This window comes from Xyrauchen texanus, chromosome 2 (assembly GCF_025860055.1).
Source record: "Xyrauchen texanus isolate HMW12.3.18 chromosome 2, RBS_HiC_50CHRs, whole genome shotgun sequence".
In the NCBI taxonomy this organism is placed as follows: Eukaryota; Metazoa; Chordata; class Actinopteri; order Cypriniformes; family Catostomidae; genus Xyrauchen; species Xyrauchen texanus.
The window spans coordinates 39,100,052-39,110,561 of record NC_068277.1 but is presented as its reverse complement, the minus strand read 5'-3'; the positions used below and the strand labels follow the sequence as shown (position 1 = coordinate 39,110,561).

The 10,510-nt window shown below is 38.2% G+C and overlaps 1 pseudogene; it reads right to left on the bottom strand.

Moving 5' to 3' along the window:
• Positions 1 to 2,574: 2,574 nt before the first annotated feature.
• Positions 2,575 to 10,510, bottom strand: part of LOC127618074 (extended synaptotagmin-2-like) — a 71,414-nt pseudogene continuing 63,478 nt past the window's right edge.

The following is a 10,510-nucleotide window of genomic DNA, read 5'->3' as shown; positions in this document are numbered from 1 at the left end:
TTATACAATTAATAAGAAAAATACGAGTTATTATTGAAATGAATAAGAAAATTTCAATCGTAAGTGATCATCCCTATGTCCTACTACAGAATATTTAGCAGAGACGGCCCAATTCTATTCAAATTAATGGCGAAAATTTGAACGCCCAACGGTTAACGGATGTAGAAAAAGAAAGTTCCGCCTTACCACCTTTTAGATAAAAACATAAACTAATTTAGATAAAAAGAGCAGAATATGAAGGTATTAGCGCATTAGGAAGAGTATTAAAATTGTGCCAATTGGCGGACGATACGACTATTTTTCTTAAAAATGACCTAGAAGTAATAAAGGCGGTTAATTATATTATAGAGTTTTCTTCAGCATCAGGTCTAAAAATGTATATTAATAAATCTGCTATTTTTACTTAAAACATGTGATTTAACAGAATTAAATGGTATTCCCATGAAGCACACATGTTACACATTTAGGAGTTATAATAGATAAAGATGAGAATGAACGCAGTGTGCTTAACTTCAGACCTATAATTAACAACATTAAAAGGATATTTAATGTATGGCTTCAAAGAGATTTATCCCTGAATGGAAGGGTCTTACTGTCTAAAGCAGAAGGGATATCCAGATCTGTTTATGTGTCTTTAGCTTTAGATATGCCATCTAGTGTATACAAGGAATTAGACAAAATGTTATTAAATATTTTATGGAGAACAGACAACATTATTTGAGAAAGGACATTTTATGTAAGCAAAAGAGTAAAGGTGGGTTATCTGTGCTTACCTTTGAAACCTTGAATAATACATTTAAGGTTAATTGGTTAATTAAATTCATGAAAGAAAAGGACAGCATGTGGTACACATTTCCAAAGTATGTGTTTGATATGTTGGTGGCATAGATCTTTTGTTGAGATCTGATTATAAAATTGACAAACTACTTGTGACATTAGCTAAATTTCACAAACAAGGTTTATTAGCTTGGATGCTAGCGTTTAAGAACAATTTTTCCCCAAATAAATATATTATTTGGAATAATAGAAGTATTCAATATAAAAATAGATCTCTCTTCTATAAAAGCTGGTATGAAAATAATATTGTGTTAGTTTGACAACTTTTAAATTAAAACGGTAATTTGTTAACTTATAGTGAATTCTTGGATAAATTTGGGTTTTACACCAAAAGCTGTTGTGTTTGACGCCATACCTCAGCAGGTTACACATTTTGTAAGATCTTGTGGAAGTGATATTTCTGAGACAATATATGTTAAAGACAGCATGTTTATAGGAGATATTAATATCCTTAAACACCATTGTACCAATAAACATATTAGGAATATTATAATAGGCGAAACAGCTACCGGTACTCATAAAAGTTAATTGTGGAACAATGTATTTAGAAATATAACTGGACTAAAGCTTGGACTATATGTGAAAAATATTGTTTAAATAATAAAGTAAAAGAGGTTACATTCAAAATTGTACATGGTATATATCCAGCTAAAGGTGTATTAGAGAGATTTCATTTAGATATTGATTATTCCTGTGATTTTTGCTCAACAGATAATATGTAATTGTGTACTCTAAAATTGTTTGGGTGGATATGGAAAATTTCATCAGAAGGAAAACCAAAACTATATTCAAACTAAATAATTTGGATATATCTATATATTATTCCAATGAAAATAATAATAATAACTTATTTTCTCCAGGAGATCAAGAACTACAGCACCTGTTTAATCAACAAAAACGACTTGTAGTATTTTTCGTGGTTATTTTTTTGATTAAGGAATTAACATTTTGTACACTCTGGTATTTTCTGTATACTGTTGTATATTATGTGGTGTTAATAAAGTTTAAAAAAAGATACAAACATCGTCACTCAACTCGAGAAAGCGCATGCGGATTAGCTATATAAACTAATCCGCGTAAATCTAAATTAAAAGAAGCACACTTTACGATACTATTGTCAAATTTGACTGTTAAGTGGAAATATTTTCTTTGATCATAATCTTGACAAACCATTTTAGAGTTTTCCGTATTTCCCCATTCAAGTTGACCGGAAATGCACTTGTATGCCGCTTGTAGCCGATACATGGAAAAATAGCTGCCCAGCAGGTCCGAGAGCGCTCAAAAAATGGCCGCCGAGTGGACTGACTTGCTAAAAAAAAAAAAGAGTTTGGCCCTGTGAGCTCTTGATGTTGACATGGAGTGCATGGCATGTCCCCTTCACTAACAGTCTTGTCTAAGAGCCCTTCGAGTTTAGTGTCCCCAAATGCCGTTTGGAGAATTCCCAATTACCTATATTCTACATTTGACAGCTATTGTATACCAGATGGCGCTAAAAGCACGTTGTATATTAAGGATTTTTGTTTTTAAAGAATTCTCAGATAATACAAAATATGATATGCTGCTTACTATACTCCTGCTGGAAAACAAAGACCAAGAAACTGTATTGTATTTTCTTAATACCAATACCAAAAAACATAAAAGTTTAAGATTATTGGAAAATGTTGCTCTACATCAGTATTACATTATCAACAATTTTCAGCAACAACAAAAAAAAGTTAACGAAGGACACATTGTCAGCATTGTTTTATTAGATCGCTTCATGAAGAAACAACAGTATGAACAGACAAAAATGTAAATCATTTTATTAATAATATAAAGATAATAAAAGAGATTCAGTTTTGCCTTACATAGGCTCTGTGAGAAATAAACTGAGTTCACCAATTCAAGCTAAATTTATATTTCAGTAATATCATGCACAATGCATAGAGAAGAATAAGGCTGGAAATCAAACCAACAGCCATTTCACAGTCTTTAGACAATCCATAACCAATACACTCTGCGACCAAGCAAATAATATACTTCACATAGTATATACACTATTTTGCTTACTCTTAGCTTACCGTTTCCATACAGACTTTTTCATTTGTGTTCTGTGTAACAGGAAACAGGAAATTACTTTTAAAATAAAGTATTATCAATAAATTATGAAGCACTAAGCTTAACTTAGTATTCTGTTACTGTGGTAGATAACCAAAGTACACCAAGTCGAAATCAAAGCATCATAGAATCTATGGGGGGGAAAGTGTCCATATATATACATACAGTGTGTATTTCATTTGCAACCCACATGTGCAAAGGTGACCCTAAACCATCTCTTTGGCCATGTGTTTTATATAATATCCTGCTTCAAGCAACAATGCTACATGAACATGTCTTGACTTTCTCATAACAGAAAGAAAAATATATATATATTAAATTTGATAACATCAAGTAGTACAAAACCCTAAAACTGAGAATATTATCAAAATAACTGTTCATTAACTGTTGTTCACAAGGAACACAAATTATTTGTAATCTGTGCCATTTAAGAGCCATTGATACAGGACAGTGAAACCATGTGTTCCATGTGCAACAAACACAAATAAGAGAGAGTGAATAAACGGATAAAACAAAAATTGAGGATCAACAGGCTTAAGGTGACAATTTTAGTCTGCTGTGAATGAGAGAGATATGTTGTAGGCCAGTGTAAATCCCAGTAGAAGCAGCTAGGTTTAGTTTGCTAAACACTGCTTTTCTGCCAGGGAATGCTTCGGCTCTGACATGCCAGTGTCCCAGTTATCTAGTGTTCCATTCTCATGCTCGGTCCTACTTTCTTGTATGCACTGCTACGTCTGAATTATTTTCTTTGATCCATCCTCAGTCAGATTATACCTTAAAAAGAAAGACTTTATAACTAAACAACTCAGAGGAATCCAAGTAAATGTACAGAAGTGACTGTATAAATAATTGCGTCACTGAATGAGAATCATACCATCGAGTCCATCCTTTAGAAATGTCTTCACTTGCCAAATCCACAAGCGCCTGTGACAAAGACATTAGTGAGCTTCCATAGAAATCAATTTGTGAACAGAATGTGAAACAGAAGAGAATATGAAATATATTGAGAAATACAGCGAGTGTGTTTGTTACCTTGCCCAGCAGTACTTTGTGTTTGGAGAGCAGTCCTCCTCCGTTCTTTACAGCAATGTCCAGAGTCCTCCTGTGCAGTTCCACTATAGACACACTAAACTCAAAGCTGACAAAACCAATACAAGATTGTTACTATTGTGTTCATTTTTACTGTAGCAGTTATGATATTTGTTTAGTATGTGTTATGCATCTGCACACAGGTCTGGCATCATTAAACTTTCAATAAGGCAACAATATAAAAAAATTTGTAGTTGCATCATACATTATAAATTCAAAATATGGCTGACTTGGATTGGAAGGTAAAAGAGTTTTGCTAACAGCTCTGTTAGGAACTTCAGTTGTGCTGTCACCCAAATATGTGTTTGGCATTTTGGTACTTCCAATTGCATTGCTTTCCTGTGAATTAAACTGCATTGTATTTTAAAAGCCCTTTATCACACTTCCAGTTTTGCACGGTGGAAACCTCAAACTGTAGTGTAAAAAACATCCGCTTGAGTCTTTATGGCAGCAGCATTACATGAAATAGTCACTTTTATGATGGACAATTCATCACAAATATTTAACCTAGCTTAGTTTACAATCATTGCCCATGAATGTCGGAATAACATTCAATCAATAATAATGAGAAGTACATAAAGTATTTGGACACTTTAGTCACACACAGCCATGCTATTAAATAAAAATATTTGAAGTGTCATTAACTTAAAATAAAATAAATAAAAAAGGAAAGAATACAAGCATGCTTTTTTCCATGGAAAATTTCCATAGTTAATGTGCTGAACTACATTTGTGGTTATTCTGCTAGGACACCTGTGTGAACATGAGGGGAACTGGCTTAACATATACAAATTCTCTATACAAAAGCAATAGTAACATTTGTTATCGATTAAAAAAACAAAAACATACACACCGAATCAACATTTAACCCCCACTAATACCCCTGTGATCAAATAAAATAATAAACACACAAAAATAAATAAATATATATTTAATAAACATACGTAATTAAACTAGACATCTCTCTCCCCTATCCCTTCCCCGAGAGTACCCCAAAACCAAGAAATAATTACCCCATTTCTGAAAAACAATTCCCCAATCCCCAGCCTTCTACTTGCCACCTCCTCGAAAGCTGCCACCCTCCCCATCTCCGCACACCACTCCGATAATGATGGCACTCCGTCCGACTTCCAACCCCTTAAAATTATTTATCTGCCAATCATAATACTGGTCAGAACCACATTTTTTATGTTTGTCCCCCAAATTTATGACTACCCCATCAAACAAAATGCAGAGTCTGGGGCGAAGTATAATTTGAGTGCCCAAAACGTCACACATTAAACTCTGAAGCTTCAACCAAAATTCTTGGATATTAACACACACCTAAAAACATCGGACGTGTGTCCACATGCTACTCGCAAAAACACTACAGAACAGGTGGCACAGCTGCAAATATCTAAAGAACTGAGATCTGGGAAATCACAAAATGTTGAACCAAATTTTCAAAAGGATCTCAACACTCCACTCTCATTTAGGCAGAGCCGGATTATCCATAAGGGCACTTGGGCCAGTGCCCAGGGGCACCAACCATTCACAACCACTAGGGGGGCACCATATGACACAAGCTTTAAAAATATTTTTCGTAAATTGTTATATTATTAACTTGAAATTTTTGAAAGACCATACATAACTTGTTTATGAACACTAATTTAACAATAATAATAATAATAATAATAATAAATTATAAATAAATGAAGATTACATGACCACTATCACTCCCCCCCTCCCCAATCTGTCAGAGTTGAGTTGGTCCACAACAATTACGCGCAAATGTGTCATTTTTTTAACGGCTACAGAAAATGAATCAAAATCCAAAATGGACAGGCGGCAATTGAGTGGTTTCACAAAAGAAGATTAAAGAAAGAGAAGGACGCTAGATGTTTAGCTACAATAAAAAATGTTCCAGGGATCGACAATTTTTTTGTTAGATCACTAGTTTTTTGGGAGAACACTGGAATTGCAGACACCAGCAGCGCTAAGTCTGACACCGCCGGCTCTGCTAGCGGGGGAGATGCAGCAGCTGCTAATGTTAGTCAGGGCGTCGGCGATGACCGCCAGGCGAATGAGGATATTCTCCTTGTCCTTGGGGAAGACAGGAGCGAGGAAGACTCGGGTGAGGAAGAGGACATTAATGAAGGTAAAGATTAGGGGTGGGACGGTACATGTAAGTTATTCGTATTGAACCGAAACGGTACGGGCGTCACGTCTCGGTGCACGAATTTACACGGAGAATTACACGGTATAAAAATAAATAAAACTAAATAGCGATACATATCGCTCTATTTCGCATAATGAACAGTCTGATCAAGATTGCAATGCTGGAGTGTGTGTGTGTGTGTGTGTGTGCGTGCGTGCGTGCGTGCGCGATCGAACTGTGTGTGTGAGAGAGACACTGATCTATTATAGAATGTCATTATATAGATCAGTGGAGAGAGAGAGAGCGAGAGGCGCGGGCGCGATCGAACTGTGTGTGTGCGCGCGTGTGTGTGTGTGTGTGTGTGTGTGTGTGTGTGTGTGTGTGTGTGTGTGTGTGTGTGTGTGTGACGTGAGAGAGAGAGAGCCGTGGGCTCGATCAAACATAAAAACATACTCCGTCATTTTGTTCATACAGGACATCATTCAAACTGCAAAGTGTTTACTTATATTCGTGTACACTCGCAATAAAACACAACAAAGTGCTTTTGTCACACTCTAAACTCTTGTCAAACTGTAACCTACAACTGTCACCCAACAAAACACACACACACACAAATCTGTTTATTTTTAAGTTACACATTCTACATTGATTAAAAATCAAATGTGTTTTAATGGTAGTATTAATAAATTGAGACATTTGAATATAGTGCTCACTGCTCATATGCCTACATGTATGTAGTTGGACAAGTTAGGAAATTACATTTGAGAAATCACCTTGATTATGTCTTGTCTGATTGGGGGGGGCCTTTTGAGGTATAGTGCCCAGGGGCACCACACTGTCTTGATACGGCTCTGCATTTAGGTCACCGAGTACATTAACTCCCTCACAATCCACTCTGACCAGCAGAAAGGGGACTTATTAATACATAATTATGGGTTCCGCCATATGCTTGAGGCGACATTTAAATAAATGTCCGAGTTAAACACTCGACACTTTGTGAGTGCAAATGTGAGTGCAAATGCAAGATTTTGCTCAGTCATCAGTTTAGGGAGTTCTAATGGATCCACAAACTTTCTAATATCTTCATCAGTAGACAAAGATGTGGAACTATAATGATCAAGATAAAATTCCTTAGAAGCAGGGAATGATAGAAAAAGACTCTCTCTGCTTTATATATCTAGCCAAAAGCTTCCCTGCTTTGTACCTTGACTCAAAGTATAACTGTCTAGCCCTGAATAGCCAAAACTCCACCTTCCCAACAAAATTGTATTATATCTATTTCAACTGGGTCAATTCTCTGAGGCCGTCAGACGACATTCGGTGCTTCAGCTCTGCCTCAACGCTTTTAATATTCCCTTCCAACTCCACAAGTTCTAGTGCTTTGGATTTTTTGGTGAATAATGCATACTGTATGATCCGACCTCTAAGAACCGCCTTCGGTACCTCACAAGCCACGCCCACCGAGGATACTGAGGACCAGTTGGTCTCCATATAAACATTCATTTCAGCCTTTAACATTTTTTGAAATTCAAGATTTTTTACACATCCTGAGAAGCATCAATGTTGCTCTAGAGGGCTTGTACGCTTTTGCTTCACTATGCCAGCAGCTTGCAACATCCCTTCAAGATCTATAAAAAAAGCCCTGATCATCAGCATTAGGTGCGTAGATATTAGTCAAAATCAACCTTTGCCCCTGAATTTCTGCTAAAACCATAATGACACTTCCTAATTAATCTTTAATCTGTTTGAGGTATTTGAATTGTAGATGTTTACTTATCAGTGTAATGACTCCCCTGCTCTTACTTGAGCCAGAACAAAAGAAAACATGTCCACCACATATCTTCCCAAATTTTCCAGCTTCCTGCGGGGAAAGATGTGTTTTTTGAAGAAACACTACATGTTTGAGAAAAGAAATAACCTTCCTTCTTTTTATGGGATGCCCCAACCCATTCACATTCCACGTGGATAGACACAATACACTCATATTAATGTTTGGCATTTGACATTAGAAAAAATAGATTGTGTGTCAAAAATAAAATTATAAAGACCACATTCCAACATTAGTGTAACAATCAAAACCCAAACTTCCCCCCAAACCAATATAATATATATACAGTATCTCACAAAAGTGAGTACACCCCTCACATTTTTGTAAATATTTGATTCTATCTTTTCATGTGGCCATTTTCCCTCCCCGGTGTCATGTGACTTGTTAGTGTTACAAGGTCTCAGGTGTGAATGGGGAGCAGGTGTGTTAAATTTGGTGTCACCGCTCTCACACTCCCTCATACTGGTCACTGGAAGTTCAACATGGCACCTCATGGCAAAGAACTCTCTGAGGATCTGAAAAAAGAATTGTTGTTCTACATAAAGATGGCCCAGGCTATAAGAAGATTGCCAAGACCCTGACACGGAGTTGCAGCATGGTGGCCAAGACCATACAGCGGTTTAACAGGACAGGTTCCACTCAGAGCAGCTCCTTGATGTCGTCATGGAGGAGTGGAAGAGGACTCCAGTGACAACCTGTGAAGCTCTGGTGAACTCCATGCCTAAGAGGGTTAAAGCAGTGCTGGCCACACAAAATATTGACACTTTGGGCCCAATTTGGACATTTTCACTTAGGGGTGTACTCACCTTTGTTGCCAGCAGTTTAGACATTAATAAATACATTTGCACTGTTATACAAGCTGTACACTCACTACTTTACATTGTAGCAAAGTGTAATTTCTTCAGTGTTGTCACATGTAATATAGATAGATATAATGAAATATTTACAAAAATGTGAGGGGTGTACTAATAATATATATATATATATATATATAATTAAAAAGTTCAGTTCTTCGGCCAGTCAAATGAATGTTCAGTAAGCCGGGTGATGAATAAATGAGTGCAACAAATGACCCAATCACACCAATGTCCTGCAAGAGATGTTCCACAAAACAAACCCCATGCCACAGGAGGTATAAGCACCAAAAACGTGCAGATTTATCCACAAGCTGTCCCGAAGAAATTATATTACACAAAACAAACTCCAGCCGCTAGCTGGAACCAGCACAAAAAGAAGGTGCCCAGCATCCTTGGGCAGTCGAGTATATGTTCAGTAAGGCAGGCCCACTAAACAGCAACACACAAAATGGCTTACTCACTTCAATGTTATGAAGGAAGGTGCTTACTGTGGGCATATAAATTCTCCAAGGCCATCCTTAGCATCTACTCTCAGTTTGGCCGAAAACATCAGAGCAAACGTGATCTTCCGTTGATGTAAGATATTCTTGTATTCCTTGAATCAATAACGTTTCTCGTCAAATTTGCAAAATCAGGAAACAAGAAAATGCTGTGGTTCTTCCAAGAAAGATTTCCTTTATGTCTCGCCACACGTACACAAGATCTCCCTCACCGGATCGCCGAGCCATGACCCTGTTCACCCTGTGAGCTCGCTCGATTTCCAGCTTATGGCCTGTTATGTCAAGTAGACTTGGGAAGAGGTCATCAAGGAATTTCACCATATCTCTGCCTTCTCATGCTCAGGAATTCCAACAATTCGGACATTGTTTCATCGATTACTATTCTCCAAATCCAGTTTTTCCCAAATGCGCTGCAAGTCTGTCTTCGTCGCTAGTGGGTTAGCAGCTTATTCCCTCTCCAATGACTCCAGATAATCAATCAGTTTCTCGACGTCCGACAATCTTGTAAACAACTCGAGAATCTTGCCTCCATGGAAGTGCATCTCCGGGAACCAGCACCTTATCGTGATGGAGAGGTTTGTGTGCCCTTATGATCCTGAGGGCTGTGTTGTCTGGAGCCAGGTGCTCCTGGTAGGGTCTCCCAAGGCAAAGTGGTCTCAGGTGAGGGGCTAGACTAAGAATGGTTCACAAAGACTCCATGGATAAAATGGCAAGAGGAGGAGTTACCCTGCCCGGAGGAAGCCCGGGGCCCCCGTCTGGAGCCAGGCCCAGATGGAGGGCTTGTCGGCGAGCGCCTGGTGGCCGGGCTGGTCACAAAGCCCGGTCGGGCACAGCCCGAAGAAGCGATGTGAAACCCCCCTCTACATCCCTTGGGCCCACCACCCATTGGAGAAACCGTAGGAGTTGGGTGCACTGCCATATGGGTGGCAGTGAAGGCCGTGGGCCTCGACGGACCAGACCCGGGCAGCAAAGGCTAGCTCTAGGGACGTGGAATGTCACCTCACTGGGGGAGGAGCCAGAACTGGTGAGGGAGGTGGAGCATTACCAGTTGGATTTGGTGGGGTTTACTTCGATGCACAGTTTTGGCTCTGGATCCGTACTCCTGGATATGGGATGGACTCTATTCTTCTCTGGAGTTTCTGGGGAACCATCCAAGCTGTATACA